Source organism: Canis lupus, chromosome 34, assembly GCF_011100685.1.
Source record: "Canis lupus familiaris isolate Mischka breed German Shepherd chromosome 34, alternate assembly UU_Cfam_GSD_1.0, whole genome shotgun sequence".
In the NCBI taxonomy this organism is placed as follows: Eukaryota; Metazoa; Chordata; class Mammalia; order Carnivora; family Canidae; genus Canis; species Canis lupus.
In genome coordinates this window covers 22,551,671-22,576,139 of record NC_049255.1, presented here as the reverse complement: position 1 = coordinate 22,576,139, position 24,469 = coordinate 22,551,671, and the positions used below count along the sequence as shown (strand labels likewise).

The 24,469-nt window shown below is 38.9% G+C and overlaps 1 protein-coding gene across 1 annotated transcript in view; it reads right to left on the bottom strand.

The window, feature by feature from the left end:
• Positions 1-24,469, bottom strand: part of CLDN16 (claudin 16) — a 74,117-nt gene that overhangs the window by 22,754 nt on the left and 26,894 nt on the right. The window lies entirely within an intron of this gene.

The following is a 24,469-nucleotide window of genomic DNA, read 5'->3' as shown; positions in this document are numbered from 1 at the left end:
CTCCCATGGACCACTGAATGAATATATTTCAAAAAAATCCACCTGCTTATATTAGAAAAAAATATTTTTAAAAAAGATTTTATTTACTTATTCATGAGAGACACACAGGGTGAGGCAGAGACATAAGCAGAGGGAGAAGCAGGCTCCATGCAGGGAGCCCCATGCAGGACTCGATCCCGGGACCCCAGGATCATGACCTGAGCTGAAGGCAGATGTTCAACCACTGAGCCATCCAGGCGTCCCTAGGAGAAAGGATTAAAAAAAAAAAGTTTTTGATACAGCAGCAGCAACTGGAGTTTTACCTATATCTGAGTGCATAGTCTTATTGAGTATAAATACTTGCAAAAGCATACAGGTGCCCATTTTATCATCACCAGACTCCTCTAAACTAACACCCAAAATTGAAGTGATAATAATGAAAACTATTTTATATGGTTCTTAATCCGAGAGAGAGAGAGAGAGAGAGAGAAGGAGTTGGTGAGGAACAGAAGAAGAATTACAAATAGGTCATTACTTTGGGAAAAATCAGCAGAGAGTTATTTTAGGAATAGCTCAAGGAAGGATTACTTTCTTTTCCCAACTTAAAAATAATTGGGTTATACTATTTCAGGTAAAAGGCTAAAATCAGTATTGATACAATGTCCTTGGAGGATATATTAAAATAATAAGCTTTTATGACTAAAGTTTGTATTTTCTCATCTTAACTCATTTGTATTCAAATATATAAAGTGTAAATTTAAAAGTGACCTGAAACGTAAAGATATAAAACCATATGTGGAATATAAACCTAGTTGTCACCATAAACAAGGTTAGGATATATATGTTTTATATATATAAATATATATATATATACACACATATATATTTGTTTTGTATATATATTATATAATATAATTTAAATATATATTTGTTTTATATATATTTGTTAAGGTAGTTATCATTAATTTGTAAGGTGCATTAGAGATGCTTTTAATTTTACTTATTTTATTGACTTATTTTACTTGACAATTGGGAAAAATAATGTTTGTTTTTTAAAGCGCTCATTGAAAGAATGGAATTATCTATGGTGAAAGGCAGCCACAATGCACACATGCTACTTTGGTGAGTCACAAATCTTTCCCTGTGCCCTAAAATCTAAAATGTTCACGCTCTATTGATCTGGGAGAGGAAACCCATTCCAAAAGCACATAACCCATTACAGGAAAAGTCCCGGACTTAGCAGTGAGCTTTCCACCCAGGGACTTTTCCCAATGACTATTCCTGCTAGGAGCACACCCAGGGCAATGGTTCTCAAACTTCAGTGCACACTGGAATCTCTAAAGCCATTTCTTATAAGTGCAGAAGTAGGAGTTCCATCCTCAAAGATTTGAGTTCAAGAAACTGGGCATGGGGACCAGGTGTTAACATGTTATAAATGTCTTGTATAAAATTCTGATTCTGAAACACATGACCATGCTTTGAGAGACTCAGAAGGACAGAAGAAAAATCAACATTAAAACCAGAATATGATTTTTCGGAGTCAAATACTATAGATCACAAAGAGAAATATCAGAATTGTATTTTTGGTGCTATCACTTCCCTAATAAGTACCAATATCAGGTCCCAGATCCCAGTAACAGGATTTTTTTTTAAGATTTTATTTATTGATTTGAGAAGAAGAGAGAGAGAGAGAGAGTGTGTGTGTGTGTGTGAGAGAGAGAGAGAGAGAGAGAGAGAGAGAGAGGGCATGAGCAGGGGCAGAAGCAGAGGGAGAAGCAGACTCCCTGCTGAGCAGGGAGCTCATAGGGCTCAATCCCAGGACCCTGGAATCATGACCTGAGCTGAAGGCAGATGCTTAACTGACTGAACCACCCAGGCGGCCCCAACTGTCAAGACTTCCTGGAGAGGATGAAACGAGGGAGAAAATCCTGAGCACACATATGATTTTACATGCAAACACAAACATGTTTTGTCTCTCATGAAATCAGAGACTCTTCCCCAAGAAAGGTATAGACGGTAACTTAATTTATTTAATTCCCCAAGTTATACTGGACATTGCATATGGTTGAAGCTAGAAGTACTATTCCTGCAACTATAAGAGCATTCCAGAATCAAAAGTTTAACACCTTTAGAGAATAACCTAAGACAATCAGGTTTAAATATTTTTTCTGGGGCTGAGGCCATAATATGAATGGGGATCTAAGAAAAGAAGAGCCATATTGATTAACAGAGTCGGAAGGACTTCATGGTGGAATGTGTGTGCATTTCTAAGGAAGGTTTAACTGTGCAGGCAGCTGCCAGGATGGAGGGTGTAGAAGCAGCACGAATCACTCGCAGTGATGTACAGGCATATCCCTTTTGCTCTGGACTGCAATAATTAACTTCATCAACTCAATCCCAGTTCGGTTCCGCTCCGCACAGCACACATTCATGGACAGCCTACTCTGACTTCAGTTCTGTGCTCGGTTCTGGGGACACAGCTCAGATGGAAGATGGAAGACCTAGTCCCCGACTTTGAGAAGCTGCAGGGAGTGGCCCAGAGCCAGGCTCATGGTGGGAAGGGAACAAGTCCATCAGGTAACTCTGAATTCAGCCTTAAGTTACAGTTCCACTTCCAAAATCAGGGCCCAGCACATGAGCTAGAAACACACAGGGCTTCCCAATGTAGTATAAGCACAAAGGACAATTCTGGCCACGCATGTGGCACAGCAGTGTTGACAAAATATTTTCAAACACATTATCTCATCTGAGCTTCCTGAAGACAGCTTTGTTTTGTTCACCAGTGCATCCCGAGTGATAAAGATCCTGTCTGGCAGCCAGTAGGTCTTAACAAATCTAAGCTGAATTTAATTGACTCCTCCCAGCTCCCACATTTTACAGAAGAGGAAGTAAGGTTGGACTTGCTCTTTGTGAACCATCCAGGGACCCCCAGGATCAGTGCTGGGCTGGCCGGAGCGATGCTATGATTTTTGCAACTCCGGAGCTCTCAGTTTTGCAGGAGCCCTAGGGTATTTTGGTGCATTCATCCATAGTCTGGGTCCCCCTGGGCCCACACTTCTGCTGGTTGAAGCTTTAGAGCCACCTGGTGAGGTGAGGGCCTCCCCTGCCTTGCAGCTGGGCAGCCCGTCTGTGAAAGGAGCTCATTGTACCAAGGGAAAGACTGCATTTGTCCCGTTGGCCTGTAGGTGGAAGCAGCTCTGCATTGGGTTGAGAAAGCCAGCAACGTGTTTTCCTCTTAACTCTGTTGTTCCTGTTAGTGTCACAAACTGTTCCTTCTAGCTATGCTCTTTATAATGACACAAGTCCTTAGACGAATAGTTGATTTATACCACAGCTTATGAATGATTTCCTCATTCCTTTTTAATTGCCCAGTACCCACTGGAAAAACCTAGACAATAAAACCAGTTGTTGCTGCCAAAGGCCATGCCAACTACAAGGAATAGCAAAAGACGTCGGTGGTTAAAAGCTTAGACCTCAGAGTCAGGCAAACCCGAGTTCAGGCTAAGCTACTTAACACATGTGAGTTCCTGGGCAAGCTACTTAATTGCTTGCTCAATAAAATGAGAATTATGAATTCTGCCTAAGATGGCTGTGAGGAATAAATAACATTTTTCAAGGTCTTAATACAGTGCCTGGGAAGTAAGAAACAATCAATGAATTATGATTTCAGAGTAGATGAGACGAATGCCCTTTCCCTAGGCTTAGAGTGAGGTGTGGGAACGCTCACCCTTCTCCGTGGTGACAGGGAAGTGGGACTTAATACATACCGCTGGCTGTCTCCAAAAATATCTCCTAATAATTTATCTCCCTTCTTGCCATTCACTGGGTATGGTGCTGGGAGTTGGGGTTGGGGGGCGGTGAGGAGGCAGGGCTGAGATACCTGGGCCACTACGAGTCGTGAAACAGGTTCTAAGACACCTCTTTTGCAACTTCTGCCTGGGGTCTCTCTTCTCATCGTGGAATGTGGTCCTTATTGTCTAGTGACCTCAGCTGAAACTGAGACTACAATTGAAAAAGCTAGTATACAGCCTTATGTGATATTAGGCTGATTTCTAGTATTTATCCTGGCTAGATCATGCTTGGATTTGTTGTGTTTACTTCTGGATACCACCTTTTAAAGTAAACTGGAGCCCTCTTCTAGAGGAGAAGCTTCTAGTTATTGAAGTTAGTGAGGAAGTTGGTAAGCATCTCCTAGTAGGTATGCCTGCAGAGCATTAGGGTGAAGAGGGCATTTTAAATCTAAATAAAGGAGACAGCAAACATGATAGTGGGCTTTAAATAATAGGAGGAGGGGATCCCTGGGTGGCTCAGCGGTTTGGCGCCTGCCTTTGGCCCAGGGCATGATCCTGGAGTCCCGGGATCGAGTCCCACGTCAGGCTCCCGGCATGGAGCCTGCTTCTCTCTCCTCCTGTGCCTGTGCCTCTCTTTCTCTCTCTACATCTATCATGAATAAATAAATAAATCTTAAAAAATTTTTGAAAATATATTAAAAAATAATAATAAGAAGATTTCCACTTGAGAAAGAAATGATGATCTTTCCAGGAGGCCAGGAGGCTTCAGAGAACATAACTAAATATATATATATATATATATATCCTGCATAGAAAGGCAGGATTATATTTGATTGAGGGCAAAAATTACAACAATTAAAACTCACTGAAGGAAAGTGGTCTGGTCTGGTAGGTTTCCTGACATTGGAGATATTCAAATCGAGGAGGGATTACCACTGTATAGAGTTCATGCATCAGTTTATGATGGGATACTTGAACTTTCCAATTTGGAGAATTCTTGGGAGAGCATGAAGTCCTGGAAATTTTATGTTCTTGATTTATCTCTTACCTTACATAGAATGTGAGTCTTACTTAAGCCAAGTCTCAGAGGTGACACAGTGAATCATTCATCAAAATTCACACCTCAGTTCAGCAGCAATGCATACATCACTACTCATTCTGTAACTTATTTCACCTAGAAAAACAAGACTTCCATCATGGTACGGTGCAATTCAGCTTCCAAGGGTGCTTTGGGTGAACCATGCTGGAATAAACCTGGTGTCAAAGGTTAGCATTTTACTCCCTCTGAACTTAACACATCACTCACAAAAGCCATCCCAACATGAAACTCTTGTCTTGAATGGCCCACACCCCTCCATATACATCCTTATGTTCAGTATCAAATTGATATTATGTGAATCTCACAAGGTGAACTTTTTTTCAACTCACTCAAACACATTCAATTTGCTATTACTAATGTTTTCTCACCATTTTTTATTTCCGTCTTGCTTTATCAGCACATATATAAGTGTTCACTTACAGAATCAGTCTCAGCTCCTCTTTTTAAATTGCAATGGCTGTGTGAATGGCGACTGTGCAGTGTGCCCTTAACCTGTGCTGGGCAAGGAAACACTGACATTGTCAGGGAACTGTAGGAGATGCTTTTATAAACTGTCAGGCTGTGTCCTTATCACTGCCCTTGTGCCCACATTTACAATCCACTGGGCTCAATTAATATAGCCTTTGTTCAACATTCTGGAGGGACAATTGCATAAAGAAAGTTCCTATCAAGACAGTGGATTGCTAACTTCAATTTCGTTCGATACACTGGTGCTAAATGACATCAGTGATAATACAATGTTATCAAGGGTCTAGAGGTAGAAGAAAAGGTATAAGATGAAGAAATAGCCAGCGCTCTGCTATATTCATAGTTCAGTATATGTTTAGGACAAGAGAGAAAAATGAAGCTGGAGGGGCAGATTATAGTCACATTGTGGAACATATTCAATTCCAGATTGAGGAGCATGGATTAATTTACTGTTTATTGAGTCAATGAAAGTTTTAGACAAGAAAGAAAGAGTGACCAATTAGCAGGGAGATCAGAGAACATCCCTTTTTACTGCTACCTGGAAACTTAAATCCTATCTGCCCTATCCTTTGGCCTTTAAACCACAGTGACCACCAACTAGGTCTGGGGAAGCATATATAAACAATGCCTAGTCAATTAATTATATTTTAGGAAATTACCTTCACTTTTTCCCTTGCTCTTTGCCCTACATCACCCAGTACCTGTGCTTCGTCTTCCAATGGCTTTTGGATTCAGTCCAATGGATTCAGTCCAATGGCTTTTGGACTTTATCTGTCATTTAAATCCCACTACTGATCCCTTGAACTTGCAAAGTGACCAGATGCCCTAGTTTTTACATTTGGTTGTCCCTAGGACCTGGCTTGTACTCCCCCCTCCCGGCCTGTCTGAATAATCTCTCCTCCATCCTGCTCAACTATGGTCCCTGGAACCCCAACTTGTATTGTTCATTTGTAAACCAGTTTCCTTCTGCCCACCAAGGAGAAACAACTCCAAGCTTGCTTGGCCCTCTGATTCCTTGGCATGTGACTTAAAACCCTACTGATTTAGAAACAAATTCATCAGCCTTGTTCTTTTTTTAGATTTTTTTTTTTTAATTCATAGAGACAGAGAGAGAGAGAGAGAAAGAGGCAGAGACACAGGCAGAGGGAGAAGCAGGCTCCATGCAGGGAGCCCAACGTGGGACTCGATCCAGGGTCTCCAGGATCAGGCCCTGGGCTGCAGGCGGCGCTAAAACGTCGAGCCACCTGGGTTGACCCCTCGTTCTTTTTTTAATCTCCATAATTTGTCTATACTTTTTTATGTCCAGTATTATTTTCACAGTCAGCCTTGTGCTGGAGAAACAGTATGAAGTGAACAGAGAACAGAAATGCAAATGACTTGATTTTTGTTTTTCAACCCCTCTATCCCTAGAATAACCCTGAGTTGTAATAGTTTTTCTCTTTCATAGAGAACATGGAGACCTAAGTGTTTTGGTAACCAATCAAGCCACAGGAATGTTTTATTAGTTAGAAATAGATATAACACAATGTCCTCCAGCACCCTGGAGGATTGCTCGGGGCAGGGCGGAGGAGCGAAGTATGGTGGGAGCATTTTGCTATTCCCTCTCCATATCCTATGCTTCATGTGAGTGAACCATTTCTGGAACCACAAGTACCCTGACCTTTCCTAACTTGTATCTTTGCTCATATTGCTTTGTCTCCAGGAATGATCCCCACTAAAGCCCCCATTCCACTAACCCCAAACCTATGTATCCTTCAGGATGCCTTTTTCAGAAAACCTGTTATTAATAACATGGAACAAAACTTTTCTTTCCTAATATTTTCTCTGTACATCTTGTGATGGTTAACTTTATGTTATCAACTTGAGTGGGTCACAGGTGCCCAAGAGGTTTAGGAAAACATTATTCTGGGTGCCTCTGTGAGGATATTTGGAGTGAGGTTAACATTTAAAGCAGTTTACTAAGTAGATTGTCCTCCTTAATGTGGGTGGGTCTCATTCAATCCTCTGAAGGCCTGAATAGAACAAAGCTAAACTTCCTCCCAGAAAGACAGAATTTTTCCATCAGACTGCCTCTGAACTGAGACCTTCGCTTTTCTCTTCCCCTCAGACTTAAACTGAAACATTTGCTCTTCTTAGGTCTGGAGACTGCCAACCTTCAGATGAGAACTGTATCATTGGTTCTCAGACTTGCAGACTTTGGACCAATTCTTCTGGGTCTCCATCTTAAATATATATATATATATATATATATATATATATATATATATACACATATCTCCCACATCCTATTAGTTCTGTTTCTCTATAGAACCCTGACTACTAATATACTTCTCATAAGACAACAATTTATATTACCCCTACTTTGCTTGCTCAGTTCTTATCAATGCAACTCCCAGTCTAGTCATTATAGAAGTTTTTTTTCTTAACCTCTGGCTATTTCTGTCTCTGAATATATGGTTATGCTCTTTCTTCTGGCTGGGATGCTTTTTATTTTTCCTTCCATTTATTATAATTTTAATAATCATTAGCTTCATGAAGCCTGACTTGATATGGTTAGCTCACTCTCCTCTCTATCCATTGGACTTGTAATCAATAGCCACATAGTATAGCATGTCATTGTTTCAAGTTTTCTATATGTAAGTTTGATGTCTCCAGATGATGTTTAACAGAACAAAACTCTCCAGTAGATAGTGGGTGTTAGGCATAAGATTAGGCTTGATATCCAAACATCAATAAAACATCATTCAAGAAATTTGCAGTCAAATGGGAAAATAAAGAGAAGAAGATGATAGATTGATCGCAGGATCTTGTGTTGAAATATATGTTTCTGAAAAATGTTTTACGAGCATGAATGATGGAGTGATTAATATCTCTAGGCAATCATTACTAATTCTTTATGGAAGAGAGCATTGTTGATTTAGTACTCAAACAACAAGAATTCGCTGAGCTCAAAGATGGAAAAATAGTGTTACTATCAAGAGAACAAAAGCCCAAAGGTGCATCACATTATTGAGGAATGAGTTTGTGACAACCATCCTATAAGCAAATGGGGCAGATATTTTTTGTTTGTTTGTTTGTTTGTTTGTTTTTTGCCTATGCTTTAGATGCTCAAAATGTAGGGTGCCTGGGTGGCTCAGTTGGTTAAGAATCAGACTCTTGGTTTTGGCTCAGATCATGATTTTAGGGTCATGAGTTTCAGCCCCACATCGGGCTCCACACTCAGTGCAGAATCTGCTTGTTTTTCTCCCTCTGTTCCTTCCCCTGCTCATGCTTTCTCTATCAAATAAATAAATAAATAAATAAATAAATAAATAAATAAATATTAAAAAATAAATAAATGTATGACAATGCTGAGTACTGTATTCTACAATCTCACATGTTGGGGTTGTTTGTTCAAGAATATAAGCTTCCTGGAAATATAAATTGTACCTACTTTTATTGAATTCCAGGGTTCAATAAATATATGTTGAGTGAATGAATAGAGTAATAAATGAGTTCCACGTGAAGGCATCGTGTTGGAAACTCATCATATAACAAAATATTCCAGTGGGGGAAGAATATTCACTAACATTTAGACTCTTAACAGATATTTACTAACTTTCAGAAAAAGATACAAGTTTACTGTGCACATTCTAAATAGATCCTTCCACAGTGACCTGGTCATAGTATAGTTTATTTAGAATATATTTTACATTTAAAAGGCAGGTCATTTTAATAGGAGATATTAGAATTCCATATATTTGGTTCAGTCCCTTTGCACTTTAGATTTCCTTAGCTTTTATGATAATGAGGAGCTTTAATAATTGTCCAGTAAATTCGATCATTGTAGATAGTCAATTTATGTAACTGAGATACAAAACAAAATTAAGTAAATTTCTTTACCTATGCTTCAAATTAATAAAAGGTTTATCTATATACCAGTTTTTAAAGAATTAATGGAAAGAACTCTGTATCGACTTAACTTAGTTATATTTAACTGGAGTTCATGACCATTTTCACTCACATTATTTCATTTTGTATTTAAGATGTAATGAGAAAGGCGTTGTATCACCATTTTGCAGATGAGGAAAACGAGGACCATGTGTCAAATGACTTAACCAAACTGACAGAACCAGAAAGGTGCAGAATCAGAGTTTGGATCTCAGACAATCAAAGTGGAACACAGGCAAGTGTCCAATGGAAACTATGAAAGCCAACGGAGATGAGTCAGGGAAATGGAAGTCCTTCCGAGGAGATTAAGGCCTACTCACAGCTGGCAAATATTCAGGGATGCTTCTACTCCACCTGGTATCTATCCAAAATCCTGACTCCATAAAATCCTAAGGCGGGATTCAGATGTTAGATCAATGTAATATTGAATAGGGTACAATTCAGGTCTGGCACTCATAATATTTGGATTATCATCTTGGTACTGCATAAGCTCTCTACTGAAACTATGAAGCAAGTCACGTTACTCATTTGAATTTATCAGTGAAATAGTTTCAACCAATCTGCCCTCAGGGTAGCAGGGAAATTGAGTGACATCACTCATGAAAGGTGGAAGGTTCTATTGTACATTGTATCCTGTTTCATACATACGTAGAAACTTTGTATAGAAACATTGTAAAGTTCCACCCTCCTTTAGAAAGACCTTCCCCTGCCACTCAGGCCTTTTCCCTCTCTCCCAAACCAACCCACTGAAATCATCTTCATCTTTAAGGAACTTCTCAAATGCTATCTTCTCATGAATACACTGTGAGGTCCCCATTTGTGTGTACTCTCTCCTTTGAATTAATATTAACTCTTGGCTTATAATGATAATATATATGACATATAATGATAGTAATAATAACAATTATTATTATTATCATTACAAACATTTATTGAGGGCTTATTACATGACACAGACTGAGCTCATTGCTTTTCAAATATCATGTATTTTCATTCTCCCAGAGATCAGAAGAGGCCATTGCTATTATAAACACACATTATGGATGAAGAAATAGGTGACTAGAGTGATATTTTAACCTATCCCAATTTTTACAACTGCTAAATAATGGACCTGTGATCCCAGATCAGACCAACTCCAGAGAACATGGTGCTAATACCACTATGTGATATAGACTTCCACTTTGCATTAGAACCGTACTTTTTCATACTAGATCACTGACAACCCATGGTTAAAAGCAGAAGGAGACCTTAGAGATGATCTTGTTTAGCCAGGTCATTTTACAGTTGAAGAAAAGGAGATTCCAGGAAAGTATCTTACCTAAGGTGACACAACTGTTAACGAGACAAGACCAAAATCTCTTCCACTTTTCCCTTTCCACCATGTCTGTAAGATTTGTAAGGGCATAGAGGTCACCTTCTTCATCCTCTTGCCACCTGCAGCATTGCACACACAGCTTCCTACAGCAAATGCTTGAAAATGATTTTTTTTATTTGTTTCTATAATCAAAGATCACTAATTAGAACACACAGGGATATCAGAGCATGTTATGTTTGTTAATGGCATACATTAAATGCAAACTACTGAGTAATGTTCTTGCAAATATAAGAAGATTTAAACAGATGATCAAAACTTTGGTGAATAATGTTTTGTTTTTGTTTGTTTGACTTTATTTTTTGTCAGAGATCAACTAAAGATCAACCAAATTCTATTAAGCCAAACAGATTTACAGGGATGAAACTAGCTAAAAGTGATAAAGCCAAAAGTGGGGCCTAGAAGTGAAAGTTCTTATGATTAGAAGAAGACAATCCTGTGACCTTCCATTTTAGTGAAATGTTCCAACCACCAAGTTGAAACACTGAAAAAAAAAATTTCCTTGAGGATCAAATGCATTAGCAGGAATTTCTTTGTACCTCCTTTACCACATTGTACTCCTCTACCCTTTTAAAGGCTCCCATTATTATCAAGAGAATATACAAAGAATTTAGCATGCATGCAAGAACTTTCCCCATCTGACCCTTTTCTACTTCTCTAGATCCACCTGTTATGACTCCTTAACATGCATGCAGTTCCTTTGAACAAGTAACATTCTCTGGCATCTGGACAAGGCCTTTTCCTCTGTCTGGAAGATCCCTGCCCTTCCCCTCTCCTTGCCACTTAAAGGACTCCTCTTCCTTCTTCTAGATGCAGGTTTTATTATTTCATAAGTTATGGACTTTTAAAACTGTTTGATCATCAAACAGTCTCCATCAACCTGAGGAGTTGTTATCAAAAGGCAGATAGCTACAGAGATTGTGATTTCCAGGCATCAAAATTTCTTAAAAGATCTTTGGAAGATTCTGGGATATCACTGCCTTAGACTCCTCAGAGCCTATCCCTTCCAATGACATCAGTTATCAGACTGTAATTGTGTGTCTCCTCCCAACATGGTTGGGAGCTCCTTATTGGCAGAGATGAGCCTTCTATTTCTCTAATGCCACCTAGCATTAGGTCATTAATCAAAGTTGTATAAATAAATGAAGTTGGTAAATCATCAGCTCTTTTCTCAAATTGTTTCCTCTGCCTACAATATAAGCATATTCATTCTTTTATTTTCTGATAAGCTTTTCAGATCCTCTTGGTTAAAGTTGATATCTTCTAACTGTATATTATCACTGTAGATGTTTTTGTTTATTGTTCTTTTGCAACACTTTTTAGCCTGACCTACATTTATGTGTTTGGGCATCTCTCCCATTAAGCTCTGAGCTTCTGAAGTCAGAGTTAGCCTTTTCAATTCTGTGATTCTTTCAATAATCACCAACACACCCCATTCGTACTTGTTGAATTAAAACAAAATTGTATATTTCTTAAATTTTCTAATCTCTCCTATCACTGAGGTTCCCAGAATAAAATCCTTATGCCCACATAACATTCCACAGAAATACATCTAATAATCTTGAGTTGATCTGATATGTAAAAGCTTTTGATTCTCAAGCGAAAATCTAGGACCATACTAGTGTGTGTGTGTGTGTGTGTGTGTGTGTACCCAACAGGAAGAGAGATGAGTTTTGAGAATGTGGGAGTACAACATAATTAGGACAAAGACATAATCTTCATCATAAATAAATCTGTAATCGCTTTCAGAGAAATTTATTCTGAAGTCAGTGATGGGGTTAGTTTGTAAATTGTGCCTCAATCACCCAACTCCAATGTCCCTTCAATTCCGAGCTCTTTCCAGTGGGACTTGTCAGGAAAAAGCAGTGCATGGGAATGGATGTGATGCTTAACAACATTAAAGAGGTGGTTACTGGAATTATTATTCCCAAAGTGATGATGTGAAATCCAGTTGCAGGGATAACAGAGAGAAATTTAAAGCTAGGTAACTAACAGGAAGAAGAATAAGAATAAGAATAAGAATAAGAAGAAGAAGAAGAAGAAGAAGAAGGAGAAGGAGAAGGAGAAGGAGAAGGAGAAGGAGGAGAAGGAGAAGGAAGGAGAAGGAGAAGAAAAAGAAGAAGGAGGAGGAGGAGGAGGGAAGGGAGGGAAGGAGGAAGGGAGGAATAAAGGGAGGAGGAAGGAGAGGAGGAGGGTGAGCAGGGAAGAAGAAATGGACAAGGATTAGAGAAGGCAGGTGACCAGAGGAAGATAACATTAAATTAGAAAAGCTAATACTTCTAGAAATGGAAAACCTATTGAGTACTCATTTTGAATTAATCCACAAATACTTTGTTGGGTAGAAGAAAGACTCTTGAAATAAATAAATTGGAATCAACTGTATACACTGCACACATCACATAAATGATGAATGAACAAATGCACAAAAGAACACCTGGATCAATTTATGTCTATAATCTTAAGTAGTGCCATCATTCTTTATTCTTTCAACCATCTGCCATCTTCTTTGGCCAGAAATATCTAATTCTCTCAAATGTAATGGGCTCCAGCACACACACACACACACACACACACACACACACCCCTAGTTTCTTCCTTTATGAGTCACATTTATGTCTAAAACATTCCCTCTCTCCCACCATGTGGGTCTTTCAGCTGAGCTTTGCAATGGTCAATGGCTTTCTCTAGTAGAACCCAACTCAGATCTATAATGAGGCTATGCTCATAGCTCTGACATTCCCAAGAGCCCAGGAGTTGAAGCAAATTAAATGCCAAGTCCGTAAAACAAAATGAAACAGCCTAAATCCCCTTGGTCAGTTAACATTTGCAAAAATGCTGTAAGTTATTAAGCAAACACTACTTATTTGACCTTCAGGAACTGTATGTGGAAGGCAAAGGTAGGACTTATCATTTATCCTAAAATGCATCTCACTACCTGGAGTTTGAGCATCCTTTCTGAATATATAAAAATGACAAGGGTTAGTGTAGGAAGGAAAGAAACAAATACAGTCCTTCACAATAAGACATATGATATCTTTGAAGGTTTTTAAGCATATGCCCCTCTTTTATAAATATATATAGTCCAAAGACCTATAAATCTAATGCTCTCGAAATTTATTTAACTATATCCTACTCTGCTACACTCAATTTGAAGATGTCAAATGCTAAGATAGACCTAATTTATCTTTGCTAATATTCCTAGTAATGATGCTTAAAATTAAAGCAAATATAGTATTAGAACTCAGCATATATGTAATTTTTTTAAAAAGTTCTTCTAGCTATTGCCTTTAAACAAAAAAAGACTTTTCTGTTTAACAACTGGTATTACTTTTTGTTTTTTATTTATTTTTTGTTTGTTTTTTAAATAAGTATCAACTGAAAAATTAAGTCTAGTAAGTGATATGCCTGGATCTAGCTAGATAGTTAGTATCTGAATGTGGGAGTGAATTCACAGATCTTACATGCAGAACTTCATGTGCTGCACGTATTAGGTTCAACCACAAGAGGATTGTTTTCCAAACAGATGGCCAAAAACGCGTCCAGTCCTGTAGAGTGAATGAAGAATGGAGTGTTTCACAGTGTTAGAAAGGTCAGGAAGAGAGGGAAGTAAACAGTCGGTTTGCCACTCCTTTAGATGGCATCCTCCATAAGCTGCCAACTTTATCTGAGCTAAAGCAATTCATAATACTCATTGATAATTTACACATTTGGCCTTGTACACATTAAAGATCTCTAACTCTGCCAAAGTAGAAACTACAAAAAGAAAGAAAGAAAGAAAGAAAGAAAGAAAGAAAGAAAGAAAGAAAGAAAGAAAAAATAAAAGAAGAAGAAGAAAAAGCTATTTTCAATGTTGGAGGGAAAATAGAGAAATTTTGCTGCTCCAAGTGATTCATGGCCCCACCCCTCGTATGGTAGACCAGACTAGAGTTTTGGTATCTGGAGATTTTTACTTGCTTTTTGATCTCTCTAAAACCTTCCTATGTCTGCATTCCATGATTCTATGAGATACATCCTAAGAAGATTCACTTCTGCTGCCTAAAATCCTTCCTCTTAACTTTTATCATCCATAAGGGAAGATAAGCATCTGAGACAGCCCCTGAGAAGTTTCTTCTTACAAAAAGAAAAGAAAGGAGGCAGTCAGGGGTTTCCTAGCAAGTTCCTAATTCCTGGAGAAATGTTTAAGGATCTCTCAAATCCTGTACCAGACTACCGAGGAAATATTATGCCTGTCTTATAGTTTTAATGTATGGGAGCATTATGGATTGTCATGTATGTTCTATGTCATGGATTGATTCTGAAGAACAAGGAACATATTTTCTATATCGCTTCTTGGTGCTGAAGAATTTATTCATAAGTGATCCCTGGGTGGCGCAGCGGTTTGGCGCCTGCCTTTGGCCCAGGGCGCGATCCTGGAGACCCGGGATCGAATCCCACGTCGGGCTCTCGGTGCATGGAGCCTGCTTCTCCCTCTGCCTATGTCTCTGCCTCTCTCTCTCTCTCTCTCTGTGACTATCATAAATAAATAAAAATTAAAAAAAAGAAAAGAAAAGAAAACATGTTGCCTGAGCACTGTACTAGATATTAAATAATCAAAGGTGACTAAGAATCTGTTTTCTAGGGATTCACAATCCACTCTGAGCAAAATAGCTTTAGGGCAATGTAAAGTAGTTAAATACCAGGCATTACAGCTATATTTGAAGCCTATCTACTCCCCACACTTAGGAAGTTCAGAAAAGGAGAGTCTTCCTTAGAACTTTATGCTGAAAAACAGAATAAGGTCAACATTTCTCTCCTTAAGCTTGTCAAGCGGATTAGGAATTGGGGACTGCATTTCTTTTTCCTAAATAAGTCACTCCTAAAAATACAACACGTTCTTAAGCCCATATGCTTAATGGAATAATTCTTAAAATGTTTCTTTTATCGTAACTATGAAGTGAGAATTTGCCGGCTAATAGGCTCAGTGACCTTCTAGAAATAGAGGTAGGTTATGGATGAGGAATAAGGAACAAGATGCATAAAGTCTCTCAAAAACCCAGGTGTTAGCCCCAACTCAGACATACAATCATTATTTTAGGAAAAAGTATTTCACTACTTTCATTTTCAAAGCATGGGGAGGAAAATCAGGGATCTCTCAGCTTCTTAAAAATCTTATTTTAAGTTGGATTTCCTAATCCCTCCAGATGCCAAGGAGAGAACACTAAGAAATAGAAAGAGTTGGGCTGATAATGTCAGGGATGAGAGGATGGAACAAACCAAGGGTTACATTTTGAGATTCCAGCAGATATCAGCACACACAGTAAGGTCTGAGGTGAGGGTAGAAGCACTAGTGGTAAGAAGGCCAATGCTAATAATCAGAAGTAGGAGCTGGCAGGATGGGGCAGGAGGCAGGCCCTGGCAAGCCATCAGGTACAGGTTGGGTAGACCTTGATCCCCAAGGCAGACCTTTGCCAATCCCAGCCTTTCTGTTTCCCTTGAAGGAAAGCAATGGAGGAAAGCTAATTTGCAGATAATTGTTACATGCCAAGGGCCATATTAAATGCACTTCCACAAACTCTTGCTCTTTAATTCCACTTTGCTTTTGAGGAAACAGATTCAGAGAATGTTAGTAAGTTGCTCCAGGTGTAGGGAACATGAAGGAGCTTGATACCCATCCTGCAAGGATCTGAGGATGAGCCCTTCAGCTGACAATGAGCCCTGCCTGTTTTTATAAAGCTTTTCAATTCTTTGGGTTCAAAATGAAAAAAAAATCTCCAAATGCTGTCCAAATGCAAAATCTTTCATTAACAGGCTTCAAGTACAATAAGCACTGTTAGGCTATGGGCTACCTGGGAACTGAGGAAGCCTGAGATGTAGGGCCTGGGACCTAGAGATGAGATGGATGTATTTCACACTAGAGCAGGTGCTCAGAGCCAAACTAAGCCTCTGAGAGGTCAGGGCAAACAGCTCAGGAGGTAGCACAGAAACAAAAGACTATGGTGACCATAGGCAACAGCCCAGCCAGAGGGATGTTCAACTACCTAGGGCAGCAGGCCTGTGGGCTCCAGGGTCAGAGAGTCTGGAAGTTGGCAACATAGACAACAAAGGAAAATGGCGGAAGGTTTAGGGCAGATGTCTGGGTGCCTGACCTCAAACCAGGGTTCAGGAGTAAGCAAAACCCTGCTGCCAGTTGAACTGGACAGAATTGAAGAGTGCTCTATTCAGTAATCAATAAATCAATAATTACTTCTTTTGCACCTACTGAATTTGAGGCTTTGTTCTGGTCTAGAATTATGTCAGTGAAAATAGCAGACAAGACTGCCTACCTTCACAGAATTTACTTCCTATTAGAAGAAGGAAACTAGCTAGTAATTCAGGTTTTAAGGAACAAGGCATGAGCGTAGCTTCAAGAACAGGTATTAGCAGGCAAACGGAGAACATCAAAGAGTCTGACTCAATTCTCTCTGCCTGAACTATTAGCTTATGATTTATCAGCTTTCTTTGTAATGGAGAAACACTTCATCTCAAAGCCTGGAGTGGTATTGAACCTGCAAATTGGCTAGTTTGGAGGGATAGAATAGAAGAGTGGCTAATAGTGTCAGAGGCTGTATTAAGGAAATTCTCATGGGCAAAGGTTACCCTCCCATATATAGCTTATTCATATCTAGCTGATTGCCTGTATGAGAATTCTCATGGTCACAACAGAAGTGTATGCAGATTGCACATTACATAAACCTTGCTTAGCGTTCATATCATAGTCTTTGTGATTATATCCCTGCAGATAGTAGGGCACAACTTGAACAGTCAGATCTAGCAGCCCTAAACTTTTACCAAGAGAGGTAATGATTGATATTAACTTGGTAGTGGTGTTAACCAAGGTGTTTGACACTAAAATCATTCATTAAAATTAGGTTTCAAAATAATCAGTCAAATTAATCCTTTTAAATTAACTAGCATGTTCAAAAGCAAATAGCTTAAGATACAGCATACAGAAAATTTCATAGTTATTCTTTCTTCTACTTAAAGGAGGAACTTTGGGACAAAATAAATACAACCAAACAAGCAAGATCTCCACATGACTCTCTATGTGTTTTGTTTTTTAAAAACTTATCTATCTTTCCACTTAATCTGAAAAGTTTATAAAATAGCAAAGATAGAATATCTCTAAGAGATTTCTCAAAAGGGAAACAGACCCTCCCAAAGTTATGTAAGTACAAGCACAGTCCTAGATTTGGAAGCCAGGTTTCCTGGAAGGCGCATTTACTGCTCCGTCCATCTCTACCACACTGTCATGCTTCCATATAGAAGAGTATCAGCAGTGTTGGGTGAAGTGAAACATTCTCTGTATGCCTCTAGTTTTCTCAGAATATTAAATTTGCTTTGAACCTTTGTCCCAATTCTGACTCAGTTAACAGAACATTTGCAGGTTTCGTCTACCCACACCTACTTTTATTTGAGCAAGGGCAAATAACATTTAGTTTTTCCTTCCAACAAACAAGTCTCAACAAAGCCAAAGTTGGTTTAGTCATTTTCCTAACCATTCTTTCATAAGATTTTGTTTATCATAACAAGCCTGAGTCACCATTTTCCCTAAAGACAGGCAGAAAGAAAGAAAGGATAGAATGATTATTATGACATAGAACTCAATAAACAAATTAGCATATTTATTTTTATCAACATGAAGAGATATTCATGATACATTTTTTAAAGATTTTTTATTTATTCATTCATGAGAGACAGAGAGAGAGAGAGAAAGAGAGAGGCAGAGACACAGGCAGAGGGAGAAGCAGGCTTCCTGCAGGAAGCCAGACATGGGACTTGATCCTGGGACTCCGGGATCATGCCATGAGTCAAAGGCAGATGCGTAACCGCTAAGCCACCAAGGCGTCCCTCATGATACATTTTTAAAAGATAAGAAGCTAACTAATAAACAGTAGGGACTCATTTTGTATGTACTTTTTATTAGAAAAAGGCTTGAATAAGTTACATCAAAATTTATAGCCAAAAATAGTCACAAATTTCCTCTGATGGATGTATTTCAAATTATTTTAATGGAGAAAGTGGTTTGCTTATCTAGATTTTCTCATTTCTCTACAATAAATATTTATATTTATATAAATATATATAACAAACATGATAGAATGATCAAATTATAGCAATTTTTCACTTCATATTTCCCTACAAACATAGAACTATAGTTAAAGAAGACTTTTACAGGGGTCTGGGTGGCTCAGTCGGTTGAGCATCTGCCTTAGGCTCAGGTCATGATCCTGGGATCAAGTTCCACATCTGTTTCTCCACCTGCCCCTCCCCCATTCATGTTTGCTCTCTCTCTCTCTCTCTCTCTCTCTCTCTCTCTCTCAAATAAATAAAATCCAAAGAAAAATAAATAAAGATCACTTGTATGGATCCAACATCCATTTACTGAGCATCTACTATAAAAATGAGACCTATACACAATTTCACCCGAACCTCATCATATCTTTGTGACTCAGTTTTAACTGACTTTTAAGATGTGCCAGCATTGGGATCTTAGTATTCATCACCAGAAAGAAAGGCAAAGGTACTGTCAGGTAGAATGAGCCAGTAGAATTGGCCTGACTTTGGGACTGGCTCCTCTAAGGCAATCATTCTCTGGGGGTGGGGTCTAAATTAGAGAGTAGCATATGGCAGGAGGATTTGCTACCCAGTAGAGGCAATCTAAATGAAGAGAACAACAGTGTTATAAAGAAAGGAGTTCATCTGTCAAGACTCAAGATGGTATAATCAAGAGAGAGGGAAAGGATAATTAATCAGGTTTTCAAGATCTATGACCAGGTGCTTGAGATCCGTAGAATCAAGGGTATTTTACAAGATTGTTCTTTGTTCTGTAAGAATACAATATAAGCAAAGATGACTGTTAAGATTTAAAGGCATAATTTCTGCCTGTAGATACACTGGGGTTTGTTGGTTTTATGTTTGTTTTTGGTTCTTTTGCTAGCAAGTGACAGAAAAATCAAGCTAGTTTAAACAACAAAAGGGTTCGGTTGGCTTGCATAAGTGAAAAGGCATAGAAGCTTCTGGCTCTTTTCTCCTCAATTCTTTATGTTCTACTCTCTTCAAGAATGGCAGCTTTGTCTTCCAGCTGGTTTTCCTCATCCTGACAGACTGGCTCCAACACTCACATACACACATTTCACTATCTAGGAGATAGGAAACTATCGATGTACTAAAACCCCCACTAAAAGTCCTGGAAGCTATTCTGAATGGGCTCACTTAGGTCAAATGTCCTACTCTATTCCTATTACTGTGGCAAAAATAATCAAATGCACTGATTGGCTTAAATTATTGCAGTAGGTATTTGCTGCTGTATAATAAATGATACCAAAACTTAGTAGCTTCAAACAAACAAATGTTTGTTTCCATGGGTCAGGAGCACAGGGTCAGCTTAGTTGGGTGGTTCTGACTCAGGGTCTCTCGTGAAGTCAAACTGTTGAACGGAGCCACAGTCTCATGATGGCACAACTTGGGGAGGACGTGCTCCCACTCCACTGTTGTTGGCAGGCCCCAGTTCCTCACGGGTTATTGGCTGATCACTTCAGATCCTCATTATTAGGGGCCTGTATTATTATTGCCAATTGTTCTCATGACATGGCAGCTGACTTCCCACAGACTGAATGGTCAGAGAGTCAGAGAGTGCACTCCCAAGAAAAAAGCTGCAATCCTTTTATAACCTAATATGAAAAATACTATTAATTCTGCCAAATTCTATTGGTCACACTGACCAAGTAAAATGCAAGGGACTACACAAATTATGAATACAAGGAAGAGCAAGAATTTTAAGGATTATTTTGGAGGCTGGCGACCACAGACAGCCCTGTTGATAACTTTGCAGCCATGAGCTGTATCAGCTTCCCTAACATTGCATGAAAACCTGACATAAATTAAATTCTACTGTGTTCCCATGAAACATAAATTCTAACAAATTATAAAAAGTTCCACACGAAAGTGCATTTGGTGGCCAGAAAATTTCTGGCAATAAAACAAAACTAACAAGCTTCTTTTTGGATAATAGAATTCTTTCAGAACAAAGCATTTTGTATGTCCTGTTTTCTGAAGAATACTCTGGCAAATATTATTTGGACATTTGGAGAAAATTTTCACCTTGATCCTCCTCTAATCCTAATGTTGACTCCTTGCTTAGTCAACAAGCATGTACTAAATGTCCTCATGGAGAAATTCACATTGGAGTAGTGATTTTGAGTCTCTGGTTCACTGGGCGAATTTCCTTGTTCAATAGGTTTCAACTGGTGTGTGGTTAAATTTCTGAGGGAAGATACTTTATGCTATAATTTCAAGTCTTAAGCATCATCAATTTTCCAAAAGGTCACAGGATAGAAAGATTGTCTTATGGAAGTAATAATGATATATATTATCTTGCTTTCTATCACACTCTACATTTTCACCATGCACTTTTATATCCATTTTCAAATATAAACTTTTGTAGTTATCAGGGCAGAAAGTATTATTCTATCATAAAAGAAAAAAGGAAAAAAAAAAAACCTTTTCTTTCATAATGACAAATGAATCTTTCTACTCAAAAGGAAGCAGGATATGAAAGATAGTCTTCACTAAAGATAAGGACTTAAAAATAACCCACGTTTTCAAATTTTGAGTTCAAATGATAATTTTGGATGCTTATATTTGTCCTGTTCCTTGAACACTCCCACATCCTGCTCTGGAGCAATTATAAGGCTTTGGAAACCCTGAGACATTCTTATTTTTGGAGGCTTCAGCTTACATCACATTAAATATAGTGGAAGCTGTGGTATGTTGTCCAAATTCTCCTGAAGAATAAGTCATTCATTCTCCCAAGAGTCTGGGAGTGTCAGATACTGGTGGATCACAGTTGAGACCATCTTCCAAGTACTGCTTTCAGTTATAGGGAACTTTCCACCCAAGCATATACTCCCTCCTGAGAAATAACTCATATCTCAGAATGTAGAGAAACAAGTCCTGGCTCTCTTTCCCAATATGGGATAACTCTGAAGAGTCATTTTAAATCAAAAGCTCTACATGGGATTGACTAAATATTTGTTGCAAGTGCATCACAGTTCACCTTCTCTCTGTGTCCAATCTTGTCCCTTCACCCTCTTACAGATGTGTTCCAATGAGCACTTAGGAATAAATCTGTTTCCAAATCTCCATCTCAGAATCTTTTTTCCAGGGAACTTGACTTAAGACCTTTGATATCCTAAGAAATAGATTTTAAAGTGGGAGTTGGAAGCCAGATCATTTACCAGTGGAGTATTCATAGCCACTGATGTGCTATATTAGTGAAAGTATTAAAATTTTCACTGGTGAATAATTCGAAAGGAATAATATTGGAATGGAATATCCCAATGGTGCAATATATCAGATATTGGGGAAAAAGAATAAAAGACTTAAGGTTATAATATCCTATTTAAATAATCAATTTAAGATAAAAGTGGCAACATATAAAGTTTTTTTTTAAAGATTTTATTTATTTATTCATGATAGTCACACAGAGAGAAAGAGAGAGAGGCAGAGACACAGGCAGAGGGAGAAGCAGGCTCCATGCACCGGGATGCCCGACGTGGGATTCGATCCCGGGTCTCCAGGATCGCGCCCCAGGCCAAAGGCAGGCGCCAAACCACTGCGCCACCCAGGGATCCCTGTATAAAGATCTTTATCTCCCATAGCTGGAGAGCCAGTCCCAGGACTCAAGAGCTCTATAGAAAGTCCTGAATTGCTATCTGACATGTCTCCTATAACAAAGTCAAAGCACTGATTGAAAAGGAGTCATATCCTTTGGCTTGCAATGAGAGACAGGAGTTGGGAGAGTACGTAGAGGACTAAGACTTAAGAGTGCTAAATGAAAGAAAGTAGTCAGTACTCAAAGCTGTGTAAGGAAGAGTTGATTGATATGGGATCACTCTTCTGTAATACAAGATTTAATACTCAACCAAGAACTCTGGTAGAGAGTATTAATAGGCTTCTAGAATGGGTCTTAGTAGCTCAGAGAGAGATAGCCCATATTAGGTGAAGTGGAAATCCCAGAACTCTTATGAAGGATGGTAACAGGAGATACCAAAATGCTCAAAGAAGTGAGCATGTCTGAATGGTTATACTACCTAAGACTGGAAGCCCACCAGACAATTACTTGCTATGGAAGAGCCCAAAAGATGCTCCATTTACCAATACAATAAAGAATGCAATGGTGAATTCTGGGGTATCAGTATGGTTGAAAAGATCATTCATGGCTATTATCAGTAGACCAAAGCTGATGGCAAAAGAGGCTGTTATAGAATAATGGAGGTTCCCAGAAGAACATAAGCCTTGCTCCAGATGACAATTCATCATCTGAAGGAAGGAGATGTGATTACTGTAAAGGTCAGGGTGGCAGCTACGGGACAAGAGAAATGTGCATACTTATGGTGATAGTTAATAGATCATAGCATTCTCAGGCATGATATAGATGGACAGCCGTAAAGAGTGTTGCTTAATAGACACAATAAAAATAAACCAAGGACGGAGAAACAGGAGCCAGTGGGGATAAATGTCCCAGTAAAAATTCTAGTTTCCAGATCTGAGTCATTTTCTAAAGCCTGAACCCATTGGCTAAAGAAAAAAAAAAAAAATGAGAGCCGAGGTCCCAGTGGGGAAAAAAAAAAAAACTAAAAATATTTGGAGACCTGGGCAGCCCGGGTGGCTCAGCGGCTTAGCGCCACCTTCAGTTCAGGGTGTGGTCCTGGAGACCCGGGATGGAGTCCTAGGTCGGGCTCCCTGCATGGAATGGAGCCTGCTTCTCCCTCTGCCTTTCTCTCTCTCTCTCTCTCTCTCTCTGTGTGATGAATAAATAAATAAAATTTTAAAAAAATACTTGGAGACCTGTCACATCAGTGAGGTTCTGAGGGATTCTGTAGTGTGTAACTTACTAATACTCCTCACAAACAAATACTGGATGGGCCTCTTTGAAAGTGGCATACTTCACATTTGAGAATACTTTTACTTACTTACCAAGCAACACACAAGGCTGCCAACTTTGAGGGGTCCTAGGACACTGCTGTGGATAAATCTAATATAGTGCAGGCAGCCTTGCCACTTGAGCCATATGACCAAGTAAATTCTAAGATTACTTAAAGTATGATTATGTCCCAGCAAAAGAATCACAATATAAATCCCGAGATTTATGAAGCAAGTTCTAATGCAAGGCCATTCATAGCATCTATGGCAGAGAAGTTAGCAGCATTTGAAAAATAGTCCCTGACATGTTACTGGGGCCTGGTAGAGATAGAGTATCTATCCATAGGACAACAAAAAAACACCTGGTCAGAGCTATCCATCATCAAATATATTCTATCAGAACCACAAAGTCATAAGATCCAGCATGTCCACAGCAATTTATTATTAGATAAAAGAGGTACATTAATACGGTATAAACAGAGCCAGCTGGTCTAGACTCCTAAGTCATACTTGCCTGTCATACTGGTCCCTCTCAGCCAAAACCATGTTCATGTGGGGGTTTCTTTATATCTGGCTGGATGAAACAGGAGAAAGAAAAGACACACTTGGTTTATAGATAGTTTGGCTCAATGTGTGGTAAAAGCTAAAGATGGACCATTTCACACCACAGCCTCACTTAGCACAGCACTAAAATGAGAAGAAATCCTCCTACCAGTCAGAACTTCTAGTGGGACAACTGATCACTCACTGGGTGTGGTAAGAGAAATAACTCTTGGTAAGAATATTCACAAACTCAAGGACAGTGGCAAACATTTGACCAGGAGACTAGAAGAAAGATTCAATGTAGGAAAAGGAGGTCTAGGACAGAGACATGCAGATGGGTCTATG